The 18627-nt window shown below is 44.7% G+C and overlaps 1 protein-coding gene across 1 annotated transcript in view; it reads right to left on the bottom strand.

The window, feature by feature from the left end:
- Positions 1–18627, bottom strand: part of CACNA1I (calcium voltage-gated channel subunit alpha1 I) — a 149380-nt gene that overhangs the window by 101103 nt on the left and 29650 nt on the right. The gene's annotated exons all lie outside the window — the stretch shown is intronic.

Here is an 18627-nt window from a genome sequence, read left to right as displayed (position 1 = left end):
GGCTGCAGTAAGTTCCTGTGCCAGCCCAGGCACTGTCTCTTCTCATTCCTGCAGTCTGGATGGGCTGTTCCAGGCAGCCTGAGCTTGCTGCAAACCCTCCGAGCCTGCACAAGGGGTGGGATTGGAGCCAGCAGTGTGTGGGAAACCACACGGGCTGCATTGCAGGCCCCACCATCCACCTCACAGCTGAACTGGGGCTTTGATAGATGTAGTTCATGTCTACCTAGGAAACATTAGAAGCTTTGAAAGAAAAAAAAAAAAAGAGAAAAGATAAAAGATAGCTTCATAAACGGGGGAGGAGTTGCCAGGACACATCAAGCTTTAAAGATGTGAGTTGCAGAAATGCATTAAGGCTGGTTGTTCAGAGCTGTCAGCCCCACAGCCTTTATCAAAACTGAACTTGGTTAAAAATAAGAGAAGCAAACTGAATCTTATTGAATATTTGTTTGGACATTAAGGCCACAGATTCCTAATAGGTTGTTGGAAGTCAAATATCATGGGCCATAAGCCTGTGTCATCTTAATTTGCAATGGCCTGAAACAATGTATTCAAGAATGCATTTTGCTTCGACTTGTTTGAAGTACATTTATTTTGACCTAAGGGTTTTGACTATCACCATTACCATGTTGACTTTTACATTAACATATAAAGCCAAAGGAAATGTGTTGAGCTGATTAAAACATGCACATCATTTCCAGGGGCGGAAGGGTGACAGTACATTTGTGCTGACTTCACTGAATCAGCAATTTCCAACTGAACCCAGTTCCAGGGCAAACTTCTCCAGAAGCACCATTGGGAATCGCCATGCTGTCCCTAGTGTTCATCTGAGACACTCTGCACGTCTGGACAGTTTCAAACACCCAATTTTGGCCCCTTTTTCTCCACTGGGCTCCTTTTTTTTTTGACTTTCAAATGTTTGTACAGAGTGCTGAAAGCCATCATGTTCAGCAGCATCTGCCCTATTTATCCAGCTCCCAGCTGGCTGCAGAATAGCTTTCATCAGTGGGTCTGAACTCACAAATGCTGACACAGAGATTATCCACCCTGTGAAGAACAGTTTAACCAGATTAATCTGTGGGAGGTCCCCTCAGCCTCTTCCCTGCAGAGCCCTACAGCAAAGGATTGGCATAATCTATGATTGGCATAATCATAAAATAGCTCTCAGAGCCTGTGGCGTACGCTCCCCTCGGAGGAAGCTACCTGATTCCCCAGGATGCTCAGTCCCCTTTCCCAAACTGGGCTTGGCTGCTTTGCAGTGCCCACCCTCCCCTTTCAGGGAAGGGTCAATCCTGGAAGACAGTGGTGGGGCAGGAGATTGCATTCATCTTCCATACCCTGGAGCTGGCAGCCCTGCTCCCAGCACGGTATATTGTGGTAGTAGGGACACAGCAAAGCCCCACAGCCCTCAACCCCTTAAACCTATCAGGTTTACACAGCAGGGTGGAGTAAGGGGAATTACAGTCCTTTCTCACCTGCTGACTCCAATTTGCTTGTTTTTATTGCAGCAGATAAGGAAACAAACCATTGGTCAGCAAATCCAAGCCCAGGAATCAATCACATTCCCTCAGCCCCTCTTGCGTTGTCAGAGGAGGCAGAAGCAGGAAAGACCAATCGAGTAACACCTTACCCAGACTCAAACAAGGGAGAAAGGTTTCACATTAGCATTTCTACAACTACCTCTCTCTTTTTTTTTTTTTTTACTCCCCTCTCTCCCCTTCAAGCCTAGCTTTAAAAATCTCAAAAGAGGCTGATTTTGAGGTGAACTAGATATCCTGGCAATGGATGATGACTAATACACTATGAATGACAGAAACTTGGTGGAACGCTAAAAAGCAAATTAGATGGTATAATACCTGGAAGCAAGTTATACAGAAAAGTGGGTTCAAGCCAAAGGTTTGAAGGAATAATGCAGTCTTTTCAATACCTCAGTGAGTTAATTCAGAAAACCTTAAAACTCTTAAGGGGGAAAAAATATGTGCAGAAGATCATACCATCAATTCTGCATGAAGTCACAACCCCAGGAGTTACAAGGCATTTATAATCCCGTACTGCACATCCATCATCAGGGCTGCAGCTAAAGACAGCTGGGTATGCAGTTTTGAAAGAACACACAATTTCTGGAAAATTAAGATGGTGGAATTCACCTGTAAGCTGGCACAAAGAACACAACAGCTCTTCAGGTCTTTAAACAATTGCTTCTTGGAACAGCTAATTCAAGAACCCACAAGGAAAAGCTGCAACTCCTGACTTAATTTTCAGCAACATGCAGAAACTAAATCAAGAAGTGACAATATCTGAGCTCTTAAGTAATATGGTTCACAGTGTAATTACGTTCAGTGGCCTAGGAGGAGGTAGTGAATCAAGAGATACACAAATGACACTAGATTTTAGAAGACCGTTCAGAACACAAAGGGAGTCTTTCAGAAGGACATTAATTCAGGGTAAAGGAAGCAAGTGCTGTACAGATGGTTTAAATAATATATAAATTATGTGGGAAGAGAGCTCGTGGTGGGGTCACAGAGTCTGTAGAGGATACAGGTTATTTTGGGGAGTTCAAAACAGCCTCTCAAGATCAGAGAGAATTCTTGGGTGTTGGATAGAGACTTAATCAAAGCAAGGCAGATGGCCAACACAATGACAAGTGACACTGTCAATTAAAACAAACTGATTATCCTGGAAAACCCACATTAAAGCTGCTCCAAGTCTGCTCACAGGATTTTGAGGCGCAAGTGCACAGGAGCTGGGGTCCCCACACCCAGCTCAGCGCTGCCCAGCCAAGCACAGTGTCATCAGAAAAAGTGCCCAGCTGCAAAAGGACCAGAAAGAGGAGGGAAACAGATAATAAGCAGGATTGGCTATCTCAGGTTGCAACAGTTTTGCAGAACCTGAGAGGGTTCACCTGAGAAAGGTGGCAGAAGTGATGGACAGCCTGGGAACACTGTTGTGTTCCCAGGAGGGGAAGGAGGGGAAAACTTTGGGTTGTTCTCTTGTCCCTTTTACCAAGGAGTAAAAGGTACAAGCAAGTTGGTGCTACAAGCACTAACTGCATTAGCAATACCCTTGGTTCCTGCCAGGCAGGGCTGTCACCACAGTGTATTACTGTTGGGGATTTTTGATCTGCTATTGCATTGGTCCTACATCTGCTGTAAAGCACACAAAAATATTTCACAGCCTCTGACGTGTGAGAGTACATTTTTGGCAGCTCATTCTGGACTTAGCACAGGGGCTCATGATTGCAGGGTGCCTGATAAGGCAACTCCAGCCATCCCTTTTGGTCCTGAGCTCATCTGAACAGAAAAAAAATTATACAAGTGCATGAAATAATAAAACCAATAATGGGCAAAATTCTGTGCTCCCAGCACAGGGCCAGGAGGATACACAGTCATTAGAAGATGGCAAATCCAACCTGGCAGAAATGAAATACTGCTCTGTTCTCACTCCCCTCCTCCCAATTTCAATACATGATTAAACAGCAGAACTCTGCCACAGAAGGCAGCAAGACCAGGATCGCCACATCACTCAATACAGAACCAATCACTTCACTGCAAAATAAATCCGTGTGCGGAGTTATCATTACCCAAAGCCCCAGCGCTTACACCCATCTCTAACCCATACACAGGGGATAAATCCACACTTGCCTGCAGCAAGGTCTGGACACCTTTTTGTGAGGTGCTCCCTGCTGTGGTTAATCGCCAGCAGTTATGTATTACACCAGCTCAGCCATCCCTCTTTCATCCAAGCTGGATGACATTTATAATCAAGGCAATCACATTTACTGCTTGATTTTTTGAAGTGCCTAAGCATATTGGAGTCATATGCAGAAAAGCAATATCTGAGCCAGAGAATGAAGCAAGTAAAGGGCAGCAGATAAAGTGGGCATCAGCATGAACTTCTGTGATGCTCATTTGAATATTTTTCTGCTTCCAGGATCAGTTTCCTCTCATTATTTTGAGTCAGACCTTCACAGATCAGGCCAGGCAAACCCTACTTAACACCCCATTTTTGATTTATAGAAGCGTTGTTTCTGTTAGTACAACTGCAATGATTCCCATGTTAGTTAACAGCCCAGAAGGTAGAGACACCTTTCAGGCACTTGTCACCTTCCCCACCAGTCACTGTCAGAGAGACCAGACCAGCACATCAGACTCAATCCAGCACCACACATGCCCAGCACCCGTCTCCCTTTCCACGTCAGCTTCTTCTGTGAGATAAACAGGCAGAGGAATGTTTGCTTAGCTCTGCGTCCAAGGAAAACGCAGCTACAAGATGGTATTGCACTGAGAACTGCTGAAGTGACACAAGCCAGTTTCAGGATAAGTAGATTGCTTTGCCAGCTAATTTTTTTTGCATTGCTTTATCTATCTCAGTGAGCCTGACTGCCAAATGCCCAAGTCTTCTCAGAGCTTCCAGCTCCTTTTCAGTCATGGCACTTAACCGTCTTTTCTTTATAGATTGCCAGACAATGAGAACAATGCTCCCAATTTCTAATTAATTTGACAGTCATTTCCTTATCATTGAAAAGGTGTATGCATGCAGGACTGAAGCTTACACACACGTATTATGAGCAGCTAGAGCACATGGCTTCCTTTCAATGTAAGATTAGTCTAAATCTCAATATCGTCGCTCCCTGCCTGCTGCTGCTTTTCACTGCTCCCAGGATAATATTTATTCCTTCTCACATCCCTCAGGGTATTCCTCATCTCTTTTTCCTCTTGCATCACTTCCCACTTCTTCCAACCCCCACCTACTTTCCCTGCCCCTCTGTAACAATTCCAAATTTCTTCTCCTCCATTACTGTCCTGCCACTTGCTAGATGTCACTACTTTTATTCCTGCACATTTCCACCTTTACCCTAACATATTCTCACTTTGCAGCCCTCCCTCTTCTCAGGAGAGCAGAGCGGGGAGGGAAACACCGCCTCTCATTTTTATACAGAACATAAACCCAGCCTGTTTTTAGATCAGGCTCTGACAGCCAGAGCACTGGAACTGCCTGCGATAGCTAATGATCTCCTCTTCTGCAAAGCAAACCATGAGCTTTCCTCTTGGTTCATTTTCTTTGACCTTAGCACAGCCTTATATGCTGAGCACCTCCATCCTCCTGGAATTCACCACTGGCATCTCTTGTTCCTGCCCAGCTTCCCCTCATTTGTGATACACTTGCTTGTGGGGTTGGGCCAGAGCCAAGGAAACAGTGATAGGGCTTCCAGTCTGACTGACTAGTAATTAGCATATTGCCTCAATTTTGTGCTTGAGCTGATGCTTCTCTCCCTAGAAATCACAGACTATTCTGAGTGAGAAGGGACCCAGATTTATCATCAAGTCCAACCCTTAAGTGAGTAGCCCATAGCAGGACCAAGCCCATGACCTTGCTGTTATTAGCACCATGCTCTAACCAGCTGAGCTCATCTCAGCACTAAGATGCAGGTCAGCAGTGTCAGAGATGTGCAGCAGCCAGGCCCTTTCCCTTGAAGGATCCTAGCAACACAGTTCCCAGTGCCTTTGAGCTGGGTTGCAAGTGCCACAAGCCACGACGAGGCATTCGTCAGCCTAACACCTTCATATGCACACAGCTCTCTTGAGCATTCAAAATATTTTGTCCCTTTTCTCCTCCAAAAGCCTCCAGCATTTCTACAGCCTTAAAGTAAATCCCTCCTCATCCCTGGGACAGAAACTTTTCCTATTGTTGTAAATTCCTTCCAGGCTTCCTTGTGACTAGTTGCTAAGTTGAATAACCCATAATTAGAACTTTTAATTCTTTCCTACTAGAAAGGGGAAGAAAAAAAAAAAAAATCAATCTATCCATCCAGATCCTTTGGCACTTGCCTTGTTTTCTCTTTCACTGCTTTTCCTGTTTTGCTCTTCCCAAAATCCCTCCCAGAACTTGGAGTACTCAATGTGTAACAACTGCAATCACACAGGAAAAAGGAGGACTACATGCCAGAGCTACAATGTGATTTCTTGCTGTTCACCTAAACAATTTGTTTAAAGCAGGAACCATTTTCTCTTCCTATGTTTACACGAGGTCTACCAGGCAGGTCCTGATCCTCCCACATAACAGTAAGAGCAATGTGCTCTGAACTGCAGAATTGAAGCTTCTGCAGTTTTTGTCTCTAACCTCCCTAAGTCCCCTTTTCAGGAACAGGTCTCTGTGTCCATGCCCCTCAGGATGACCCCTCCTGCCAGCTGAGACACAAACACGAGGCATCATTAGCTCTGCTGCTCGCAGAACTCATCTCTTCATCCTCTCTGGGTTTGCCTACCGGCCAGCACACCTCAGGTCAAACTCTCCTACAGCTCTATGCACTCTTCACCACACCACAACCTTTTATCCTTCCTCCCTGTGTTCCCAGCATCTCCTCAAGAGTTTGCCACCATACCTAGGTCCACTCCTTGCTGCCACCAGTGCACCCTACTCAGCACAAAACGCCCTCCCAGCACGGCAAGTGTTGGCAGCCACCGCAGCTGCTCCTGCTCTGCATGGGTGCTGTTTGGCCATCTGGCCCAGCAGGCTGCCTGCACAGGTCACTGCCTTTCAGCAGCTGGTGGATCAAGCAGAACAGACAAGTGCAGATCTTCTCTGCCCATCCTTCCTCGGCTGAGGGCATTAGTGTGACTGCTCTCCTCCATCCACCCACCTGAGACTGAAATCAGCCAAAAGGTTCTTACAGGGGGACACTGATCACCTTCATTTCCTTAGGAAACAGAGCTAAAAATAACAGTAGTAATAGCATTAACAGTGCAGTTCAAAATCACAATGAACTTTTTATTCCTGATACTTTGATTCGTAACTTCATACCTAATTTACTTACCTTTATTACCTGTAGGACTCTCCAAGCGTGTGCTGTACATCTCAATGGCTTTCCGATGTACAGATGGGAACAGTTATTTAGGGAGAAGCCTAATTAATCATCATTACAGTTTTACCGTTTTCCTGAGTTTCCCTTCACTGCAACCTTCATCCAGACTTTCATTTCCTCTTATCCTGACCCATTTCCCTACTTTGCCTCAAGTCCCACTTCACTCGACCATGCCCCCAATATCACTCTTATTGTTCATGTTGTACAAGGAAAAAGCTATCATCTTTCTTGCTCTTGAATAGATTCATTATTAATCTCCAATTCATTTAGAAGAAACTAGTTTAAATTTTCCCTTTTAAAAGTTTTGTCTTTGCCCTCTTTTCCATCCTTTTCTGCACTAAAAGTGAAACAACACTGCTGAAAAGCTGAGGGGCCAGGAGGAGAAGCAGCTCAGGAACAAACCAACACAGTGAAACCCAAAAGCTTCTACTCCCAAATATTACACCAGTGATCTCTAAATAACCTGCAGTATGAGGTAATTCCATCACTAAAAAATTCAGTAACATAAACCAAATTGGGGAATTAGCAGGCCACACTTTGCATTTGGAAAGCATCTCAGAAACCTCTATACAATTTCAAATTAGACCTCACAACTGACATAAAATAATCTTTCAAAGCATAGTATCTAAACATCTGGAAGTATATGCTGTAACAAACTACTTTTTTTTAATACACTAAAGAAACCAGTGTTTTGCCACCCTCTGAATATTTCAAACATGACAAGCTATTGAATGAATAAAATCTGTCAGTGTTTGTAGGGCATCAGTGCTAAAATCCTTACTACAACAGTGAATTTTGGGAGAAATAAAGACTCATTTCTAGGCTGTGTCACATTTTACTTAAACACACTTAGCTGGAAATGAGAACACACAGCAAGTGACAAAACTGCAGACAACACCAAGTTATTTGATGTAGCCAAGACCAAAAGGAATAGGGAAGAACCTGAGTGAGACCCAAGCAAATAGACTGTGATAAGAAGTTATATTCAATGTTGATAAATGCAAATAATACCTCTAAAGAGGAGAAAACTGCATATTATTCACACATCTTTCAGATTTATGAAATAACTCTCTTACCAAAGAAAAGAATCTAGATGGCAATAGGAACAGCTGAATGCTGAGCTCAGCTTACTGTGCAGCTGTGGCAAAAAAAAAAAAAAATAAAACAGCCGCGATGTCAGAACACAGGAGGAACAGGATGAAGCAATACAAAGACTGTGCTGAGCCCTCTATAATTCAGGGCTGGAATCACACTCAGATTATTATATGCAGTGCTGATCACCATCTCAAAGAGGGGAAAGAAATGGGAAAAAATGAAATGGTGAGGGTGAGTAAAATAAAGCTATGACCACGATCCCACTGTGCAATTTTGGAGGAGATACGCTGACAGCTCTTGCAGATAGAGAACCCACCTATCCTAATGCCATTCCCTGTGCCCCCGTCTTCTCCACTGCATTTCAGGAAAAACAGACACCTGGATTTCCCCGCAGGTCACTTCCTATCAAAGTGTTTCTGTTGTTTTGTGACTGGCCCACAAAAAAAAATCAATCTTGCATTGAATTTAACTCCCGTGTATATTAAAGCTCATAGCTGGAAACATCTCTTGTTTTTGTCAGTGGTTCACTTCTCCCTTCCCTCTACTGTTGCTATTATTGAATTCCCTACTTCTGTTATGTAAAGTAATTTGTGCTATTGTGTTCAGAGAATACAGCTAGCACAGCAGATAGCACACAAAATAAGATGATATTGTATCACTTATCTGCAAATCTGTGCTTAAAGCAGAGGAGAAAGGAGGAGAGGGTGCCTGCAGAACAGCAGGTGGGGGTCTGTGGGTGGACCTGGCCTAGAGCAACGAGGTGGGCACTGCCTCACAGTCCTGACATGTCACTCAGCAGCCCAGGGGACATGGCACGTCTGTGCTGCATCCTCGGTCCCCAACGTCCCCGGTGATGGGTGCCAAGGAACAGATACATGGAGCAAAAGGGGTCTTCCATCCCTCTCTTCCTACACCAGGGAAACAGTCTGCAGCAGTGCAGGCTCCTGGCAGCTCAGAGGGTTGCCCAGCTACTGGATCATGTTTTGTGTGCCTGAAAGAGGAGCTGTGGCAGAAATTATAAAACTCTCCTCCTTTTGGATGAAGGAAAGGATTTTGTAGCACATGGGTTTGCTTTGGCTAATTAAAAGCACGAGGCCATGCAAGGAAAGCAGCACTTTAATAGCTGAAAATAGCTGGAATTAAAACTAATCACGAGCATTTAGCATGCTACAGATAAAGATGTTTGAAAGTGTTTCAGCCAGGGGCCTGTGGGCTGCCTTTGAACAGCTACAGGATAAAAGGTACAGAGTCCCTCACTGATGGAACATCTCATCCACCTTTCTGCAGGGGTGCTTTGCCACCTTCCCTGGGGGCTAAAGGGCCCTACCAGGGGGCACAGAAAGTGCCAGGGCTTCACTCCTCAAGGACTAAATCTTGAGACAAAGGCACCTCAATCCTGGGTGAGGGAGTCTCCAGACTGTGCATCAACAGGACATGGAGTGGGTATCTCCTTGATGGACAACCTGCCAGCTCCTACGGCAGCCCACCACATCAGACAGCCAAGAGGCAGCACATTGTTGTAATTGAGGGAGGGTGTGTAATTCACCCCAATCCACCTCCCACCCCAGCCTGAAGCCATGACTCGTGCAGCAGCTCTCTCATTCTCCAAGCCCTGCTCTGACACAGACCCAAAATGGGAAGTCACTTGAAGCACATGAACGCTCATTGTTCATGGGCCACTGGTTGGACCAGCTGATTCATTACCGGGGCCTTTCCTCTTACAACATTAAGTCCTTGGCGCCATGGAAGATTCCCCCAAGTGCGGACAGAGCTTTAAAACAAGGTTTTTATTAAATTTGAGGTTACATCAGGACAGTGCACTCTTTCCAGCTTCCTAGAAGTTTCCTACATCTCCATTTTCTAGCATCCTCCTACAGACCTTAATAATGAATGATTTACAACAAAATTCAAAAGAAGGGGGACTCAGCTTACAGTTCTCAATGCTTTCTCCCTACAAATTATCTGTTACTCCTTTTGCTGATTTTCTGCCTTATTTCTGAATATTCAAATTGCTTCAGAAATGCTCTTTAATTAACTAATATTATATTTCAGCTACTGAGATGCAAAGATGTACAAGTGAATGATCCTAGCCCATAATCACACAGTCAAAACCAGCACTGGAAGCACAAGAGCTTTTGAACAGGCTATATTTTTGTGAACCTACAGCTCGGTGGTCACACCAAGCCAGGCAGGTGAGGACACCTGCTCGCATGCAGACAAGCATCCACTGTGAGAAGAAGTACAAAGATGTGTCACACCACAACGGGACTTAGAATTTAAAGTACACATCAGAGCCTAGATCAGTGGAGCACCACTTTTGCAGGCATGCTCTCTGCCCTTAACCACACTCAGCAAGGCCAAAGACTGCAGGAGGACTGAAATTACTCAAACTGCCCTCCTGTGTGGCAGATGGACAACAGGACAATTACTCTGCAGACCTAAACAAGATTCCAGTGTTTTAGCAGTACCTGGAAGCACATGTTCAGTCATGAGGAGTACCTGGCCATAGAAACTCAGAGTGCTTTGCTTCTAATTGGCCTGATTTAATGGTACTAAATGACAGAAGCCAGACTGTCACTATTTCCCAATGAATAAGAGAACTGGGGAGTTTTGTTTGCTTGTCCCTAAAAGAGGCAAGTTTGGTTGGTTTTTTTTTTTTTGCCAGCAGCAGTTTCCTTTGCAATAGCTTCCACCCAGTATCAAATCATCCCTTTATTTCTGATGACAAGGTCAGCAGCTCCACCTTACCTTCAGAGCCCTTACCACTCCCAGCAGACTGCCTCTCCCACACGCCAAATTCATAGCAGAAATGATGAGCCGTATCCTGTTCCTTTAGGGCCTAGATGGGGGGCAGTCAGCTGTCAAGCAGGGTGATCCCCACTCAGATGCCACACTGGCCACATCAGACAGCTTGCTTTACAGCAAGGAAAGGTTCAGGAGTGCAGCTTCTGCCCATCAGCAGAGGCAGCTGAAAAAGAACATGCAAGACTGTGTTTGCAGGGCTTTCACCAGAAGGTTAAGGAAAGCATTTCTTTCCCTTCATACTGAACACTTGCTAGACCATGCATGGATCAGCTCTGGATCTGTCAGCACAAGAAAGACATTGACAAACTGGATCAGGTTCAGTCTAGGGCCACCCAGAGCCTCAGGAGGCTGAAGGACTTGCCCTGCAAGGAGAGGCTGAGAGACGGGCTCGTTCAGCCTGGAGAGATCTGAGAGAACAGCCCTCTATCCAGTACAAAGTGGAGATGGAGCCAGGCTTTCTACTGCAGTATGTAGAAGGATAAAAGGAAACGACAGTTTTTCAATGAAATGGAAGCAAAAGTCTTCCCTACTTAGATAGTGCAGCTCTTGCAGCCATCACCCAGAGGGGTGGTGCAGGCTCCACACACTGAGGTTTTCAAAACCCAGTTGGGTAAAGCCCTGCCTAAGTTCAATGCCCACCTTGCTTTAAGCAGGAGATTGGACTCCTGAGGGACGCACTGAGGACCCTGCCAGCCTAAAAGGTTCAATGACTTATTTTTCTTCCTCCTCAAAACTACAGCACCAATTACTTTAACTTTTAATCTCATCCAGACATTGAAATACATAGTGAATATCTCAATAGCTAAATAAAATGGAACAGCTCTGAAAAACAAAACCTGTTCCTTAATCTCACACACTCACAAAAATCAATAGATATATCTGCAGGAATCTTGTCTCTCTTCATCCTACACAAAGGCAATGTCCCTCTGCCCTCTACAGAGAGCATCCTTTCCTGAGGAGAGATGCACTATTTGATCTTTCACTCTTGTTTATTGTGTTACAGCTCTGCAGCTACCCTTACTCTATGATTTGACAGCCCTGTTCTCTTGCCAGAGAAGGAAGAAGTTTCTCTGCTATGACACGAAGAGATGTCACTTTTGTATTCCTGTCGTTTTCCCCAGATGCACATCACTCTCCCAGTCTGAGGGAATGTGCATATTCATACAAAGTTGGAAACAAATATGCCTGAATCAGCCCCTAGACTGGGCATGCATACACAGCCTTGTGCTAACACACCCACCCACTCAAAGATTAACTAAATTTTGACCTGATTGCATCCAATTAACCTGAATTTCTCACTTTCTTGCAAAGCAGTTTCCTCCGCAAGCCCGTTGGCCTTTACCTCATGGCAATATTCTAAGTGTGATGCCCTAGAAAAATGCAATGCAATGAGAGAAAAATAAAGCAGACAGCATAAATGGAAGGAAAATGAGATAGAAAAGCAGAAAGATGTGTAAATAGAACAAAGAAAGAGGAAAAAGGGAAGGGAAATCAAAGCTAAATAAGGCACAGAAGCAAAGGATATATGTCTGGTAGAAGTCCTGGAGGCGCAGTGGATCGAAAAAGTGTTACAGAAATATATTTATGGACCAAGAGAAAAAGGCTCCAGTCTGGGGGGCAGGAGAGACAACACAAAGCCAAGCCCACAGAGCTAATTAGAAGACATATTAGAGAAAGGTACAAGCTACAATCAACAGAGACTGAGTTCCTGGAGCCCATCACTCCCCAGTGCCTCCCAGACAGCTGCCAGTCTCCTCCACTGCAGGTGCATCCCTGGCACAGCAGATCCAGCACGAGCTGGGACATCGCATCCCATGGTGACATAGCAGAAAGAATGGGGGCAGATGAAGATGGAAAGAGAGCAAACCAGAAATGGTATTAATGAGACCAAGCCCATTTATCAAACGAAGCAGGAAAGAAATAGAGACTTATTTTTGGATAGTGCTTCTGAAGTGAGTAACCCTGCCCCCTCCCTGCTTAGTCCTCTAGCCCACCTCCCTCCCTCAGTTCAGTGCTCTATTTTGGGTAAAATTACGCACTGTGCACAGGGACAGAACACACCAAGATCTTCCCTGGTGCAGAATTCAAGCTCCTCTATTTTACCTTTCCCCCTTTTCATTTCACACAGGCTTATTAAAAGAAGGAAACTAAAATAATTTTGTTTCTCAGATTAATCAGAACATCATTTGTTTTTTCCCCCCTTCAATCAGGCCTCTGTGCCTTATTGTCAAGGCAGCTATATCAATCATGAGCAAAGGTTTTACAAGGTCTTTTTTTTTAGCTCCTTTTAACAGAGGACATAGACTGAAAGGTGGAAAATGTAAACAAGTATAAAGTGAAAAAAAAAGGGGAACCAAGAAGACGAGAAAGGGGAAACGACACGTTCGATTTTACTGCAACAAAACAAAGGATCTCACCCAGATTCTGGAAACTTTTTCTGCTGCTCTGGACATGTCCCCCCAATACCACTGGAGTACCACACCTGACAAGCCCAGGTAGCCAGTGTTGGTGCAACAGCAAGGTGTGCCAGGCCTGGTGCATATCCCTGGCCACCGAGGTGGGAGGTGGCAGCAGGGAGAGACCTGCAGGCAGTGACACGACAGAGAACACGGGGCTAAGGGAGCCCCTGCCATGCAGAGACCAGCTCACACCCAGAGAACAGCATCCCCCCTGCAGCCCTGGGCTGCCCCTGCAAGAGCTGCAAACCTCATTTGGAGACAACCTGACGAAGAGAGGAGAGCACCAGTTTGTAGGCAGGCTAAAATAAATTAGCTCCTCCCAATTCACAGGTCAGAAGTGCCATGAGCCCACACAAGATTAAAGAGAAGCTGGCACCACCGCAAAAAAAAGCTGTGCTGATGGTATCCAGGATGAACTCGCAGTTTCTACATAATTCTTGTCACCAAATAAAGCCTTTCTTTGCCCAGCCATCCAGCTCCAAAATGTTCCTCTGCTGCCTGAGACCTTGCAATTAGCACTACTAATTGTTTGCACAACTGCAGTGCTTACATACCCTGGTCTAGTCAGGGCCCATATCCCAGATCCTATACAGAGGAAAAAAAGAGATGATGCCTTCCCTCCACCACAAACCACCAAGCAAATCTCAGCAGCAATATGAAATTGGGGTGGAGGGGGTGAGTGTTCCTCTGCAACCTTTAAGAGCAGGCAGTGCAATCCCTCCTTGCAGCAGGCTCCCAGCAAAGAGGCATGCATGGCTTTCAGAAGAAGGGGAGGATGACAAAACCAGGCACAGGGCACAGACAGATGTCAAGGCAAGGAACCTCTTTTGTGCAGAGAGGTGCTGGTGTGGGACCTTCCTCCTTTGTTCTTCATCAATGGAAAGATGAATCAGTAGATGCATATGACAGACTTAAAGCTCAAATATGTCAGTCTGAGGAAATACAGCTCTTCAGTGAAGAGATTAGGCTCATACACAGAATACAAAAGGACCGAGCAAGTCACAGGCTCATGTGGAAAGCTGATTTAACCTTAACCCAAGCCACAGAGATTTTGAAAAAAATCTGTGAAATGCAAATTCATTTTACAATTAAATGCAAATTTAGGCTTGAGACAGCAGAAGCAGCTATTCCAGGTGACATCGCTGGGAAAAGAGACAAAGAAATCCCCAGAACCAAAAGATACAGAAAACTAAAGCAATCACAGATCAAACTAGAATCGCAAAGGGCCAACTCCACACCTCATCACAGCCAAAAGAAGAACATCTGCTGCAGCTGTAACAAGCTTTACACAAACAAGAAAACAAAACCAGAAAACACTTAGCATTTCTTGTGTGTAAGCACTGATGACGTAATTGACTAAATGCTTTCTCAATCTCAAAGTTACATTACAGCTACAGACAAAACTTCCTCATGCTTGGTCAGCACTGGCACAGTGTTTTTGGTAACTGTGGTGACCACAGTACAAACTGCTTCAGGAGCTGGAGTTCCACAATCCTTGTGGGTCCCTTCCAGCTCAGGATATTCTTATGATGCTGTGATTGCAGCTACAGCTGAATAGAGCCTGAGCTCTGTCTTGTCATGCCAGACACCGGTGCTCTGAGCAGCATTAATCATCAAAAGTAAATAGCAGATCTAAGGAAAATGCACAGAAATGGTAAGGCAAGGCATGCTGCTGGTTCAGGACTCAAAGTACAAATGCAAATAACTATTTCAACCCTGGTCACAGAGGGAAAAAAACCAGCAGTAGCCCTTGGTGACAACTTTTCATACAGCACACACAGATTAATGTGTTGCACCTGGATGTGCCACAGCAGTGCCAGACACGGGGACACGGGCTGCAGGTCTCTTCTGTACAGCATGGCTGCCTGCAAGGCCCTGCAGAGAAACACAGGGCTCTTCTGTGGAGTTGCCCTCCCTTCATGGACTGCATTAAGCTGGAGAGTAATCACCACTGAATCACTCAGGATTGGAAAACAAACTCCAAGCAGGAGGAAGAGGAGGTGGGAGCAGCCTTCAGGCTTGGAGGTCAGGTGTCAGATGCATTTCAGAGGCAGAGACTCCAGAAAGAGTAGCTTTTAAAAATAAATTTGAAGAAAATCTCACCTCTGTTGTGTACAAATATCCATCTTCCAAGCTGCATGGATAGCTGGGGGATGAGGGTTTCCCCTCTGCTGACATTAAAGCAGATGAGTAGCAGACTCCCAAGGCACAGGAGCTCTGCAGGGAGCAGGGGCTCCCTTGCATGCGTGTGTTCCAAGGCTGAAGAGCCACGTGGAGTCCCTGCTGTCTGACAAACTGAGTGCACACAGCAGGATTTCTGCTGCAAAGACCTTTGTGTGGTCTTTTAAATCCATGCAACCTCCTTGCAGAAGCTTTGCTTTGATACCTCTGCTTCTCTGCCAACAGGGACTCAAGAAGGACCATGGGATTCAAGAGATAGATGGTACAGACACCTAGGAGCTTTCCTCGAGGAAACAGAGCTAAAAATTTTATTTCTCCCAGCATGCAAAAACTGTAGTAGCATAGAAAGTCTGAAGAGTTGCAAAAAAGGTAAAGATTCCTGTAAAGCTAGTTTATGTCTGTTACTGAAAGTGTGAACACTGCCTGAGAAAACCCACTGCTGAAGAGAAAAGCCAAGATCCCAAAAGACACAGGACATTATATATGCAGGTGCATACAAGCATTTTGGCAGAAAGCAAGGATTAAGCTTAAATTAATGATCGTGCACGTTGTTTGGATGTCATGAGAGCTCTCTAACTGGCTTTAAATCTCCTCTTCAGGTCTTGCAAAGACTGACTACTTAGATCATTACAGAATTACAAATTAGTGCATTTTAATTATTAAATAATGAATTTCTAATTAGGGTAATCCATTAAAGGAACAATTAACAAACAGGGCCTAATTCTCCCTGTTTTATTTCACTTCTCCTGGATTCTGTCATGAACATAACATAACAAGTGGTAAAGAGCACCCTACAGACAAGCTTTGCTACAAATACACATGCATTAACTAGTAAATGCATTAAAAGCACTCTTTTAATAGAAAAAGCCATTTGCTCTCCACAGCTGAGATTCATGAGATGACACAGCTTTCAGCAAGCCACACAGCAGCTCAATTCCAAACCACACCACAGATTTCCCAACACGAGATTCCTGCTGTTCTCCAAGGTCACTCAACTCCACCTTTTGAGGTAAAGGTCTCAGATGTTAAAGTCTTCTGCCACAGTAACAAATCTCAGTGGCTTTCCCTAACCATGCTTCACTTATCTACTTATCTTCACACTACAGGGCAGCAAACATTTTCTGGTCCCAAGAGGTGCTGAACCTTTACTTGTTGATGGGGAGAGGATTATGAGGAAAACTGGATGGCCATGTCTCCTTAGGTGCTGAGAACCTCAGCATGCTGGCACAGGTGCTCTCTGGTGCTGCAATAGTCACATACAGGCTTTTAAATCTTGCCCTGTGCTCAACTCAAGTAACCCACACACAAAATCCATAAACTACGGGCTGATCACAGCTGCATTCACCCATGCAAGAAACAAAGTGAAGAAATGGATCTTCCACATGATAAACTTGTGTGCAGGGTTTGCATGTATACATGAAAGCAGCTTTATTTCATGGTTACACATGCACAGAAGATCTAATATGAATGGACATATATTTATATGCAAAGCTTTAAAAGCATACATTTCACATCTGCTGGAGCATCCAGCAGCACTCCGGTTCAGAAAACAATATGGACATTCCTTTGTGCTGTTCTCTGCAGGGCAAACAGATCATCTCTGCACATAAATCGCAATTCACCTTTATTTCAAAAGCCCAGCTAAGGACAAACACACACATTTTATTTCCTGATGAAATACAGGCAGATACCACAGAGGAGAATTCTTTACCTATGCCCAGCTAGGAGCCAAGCAACAGCCAAGCTCTGGATCATCCCCTTTTATAGAAAACTTCACTTGCAGTGAACAAAGGCAGCTTAAAACAAAATAGAGGCTATGGGAGAAACAGCCATACCAGAATCTAATCTGTGAAGATTTGTGAGTGTGATAAAAACTGGATGAAAAAATGCAAGTCTACTATTAAACAACAGAAACACTCCAGAAAAGTGCTGGAGCTTGGCCTGCCTCCAGCAGCTGGCTTGAGGGATGTAGAACAGCTAAACACACTGGTCAACAGGCTATATGTAAACTGTAATTTAAATAAATCTGCTGTAGTGCCAGCACCATCTATCCCTTTCCCTCTCTGCTCCCAAAACAACCTCAAAGGTTCAGAAGGCATTTTGTTCCCTCAAGAGCAGCAGCCAGTTGCATTTGGATTGCAGTCTCGACACAGAGCTAACAGAAAGCACATCCAGGTGTTTTGTAACCTTGTTTTCAAACACAGTACTGTATAGTAGAGAGAGAGGGAGAGAAAGATTTAACTGGCTGAAAACCTTTTGAAAGGTTGAATGCCCTTTAGCTTAGTTTATTTTATGCTTACCTTTTAATACAGAATAATAAACTCCCTGATCTAAAATTACAATCTCATAAATATCAAACAGATGGCTGTGAGCTCCTCTTAAGAGCAAGCTTTGGAGCAGCACCTAGACTACAATATACAATGCCAAAGCTGAAAAGATGATGGATCTTCTTTCACTTAACAGATCCACTTTGCTTTTCTAAAAACGACTATGTAGTGATGCATGGGAGGCAGCAAAAAAAATGCCCTTTTTTTCCAGGTAGAATACAAACAGAGAAAAGTCCATGTCAAGGGAGGTGATTGTCCTCCTTTGTCCTGCTCTCATGAGAAACTCCCTGGAGTTCTGTGTCCAGCTCTGGGCCCCCACCACTGGAACATGGACCTGTTGGAGCAAGTCCAGAGGACAGACACAAAGATGATCAGAGGGCTGCAGCACCTCTCCTGTTAGGAAGGGCTGAAAGAGCTGGGTTTGCTCAGTGTGGAGAAGAGAAGGCTCTGGGAAGGTCTCATTGCAGCCTTTCAGTCCCTGAGAGGGGTAGAAGGGAGCTGGAGATGGACTTATCACAAGGGCACGTAGCAACTGAACACGAGTGAATGGCTGCAAACAGAAAGAAGGTAGATTCAGATTAGATAATAGAAGAAAGTCTGTACTAGAGGGTAGGGAAAAGACCCTGGCACAGGTTATCCAAAGAACTGGTGGATGCCTGATCCCTGAAAATGTTCAAAAGATAATAGAAGAAAGTCTGTACTAGAGGGTAGGGAAAAGACCCTGGCACAGGTTATCCAAAGAACTGGTGGATGCCTGATCCCTGAAAGTGTTCAGAGTCGGGCTGGATGGGGCTCTGAGAAACCTGGTCTAGTGGAAGGTGTCCATGCACATGACAGGAGTCTTGGACCTAAATTTTCTTTAAAGTCCCTTCCAAGCCAAGGCATTCTGTGATTTTATTAA

The sequence above is a fragment of the Pyrgilauda ruficollis genome, unplaced genomic scaffold (assembly GCF_017590135.1).
Source record: "Pyrgilauda ruficollis isolate IOZ18807 unplaced genomic scaffold, ASM1759013v1 scaffold56, whole genome shotgun sequence".
Lineage (NCBI taxonomy): Eukaryota > Metazoa > Chordata > Aves > Passeriformes > Passeridae > Pyrgilauda > Pyrgilauda ruficollis.
This window is presented reverse-complemented; position numbering and strand designations above follow the sequence as displayed.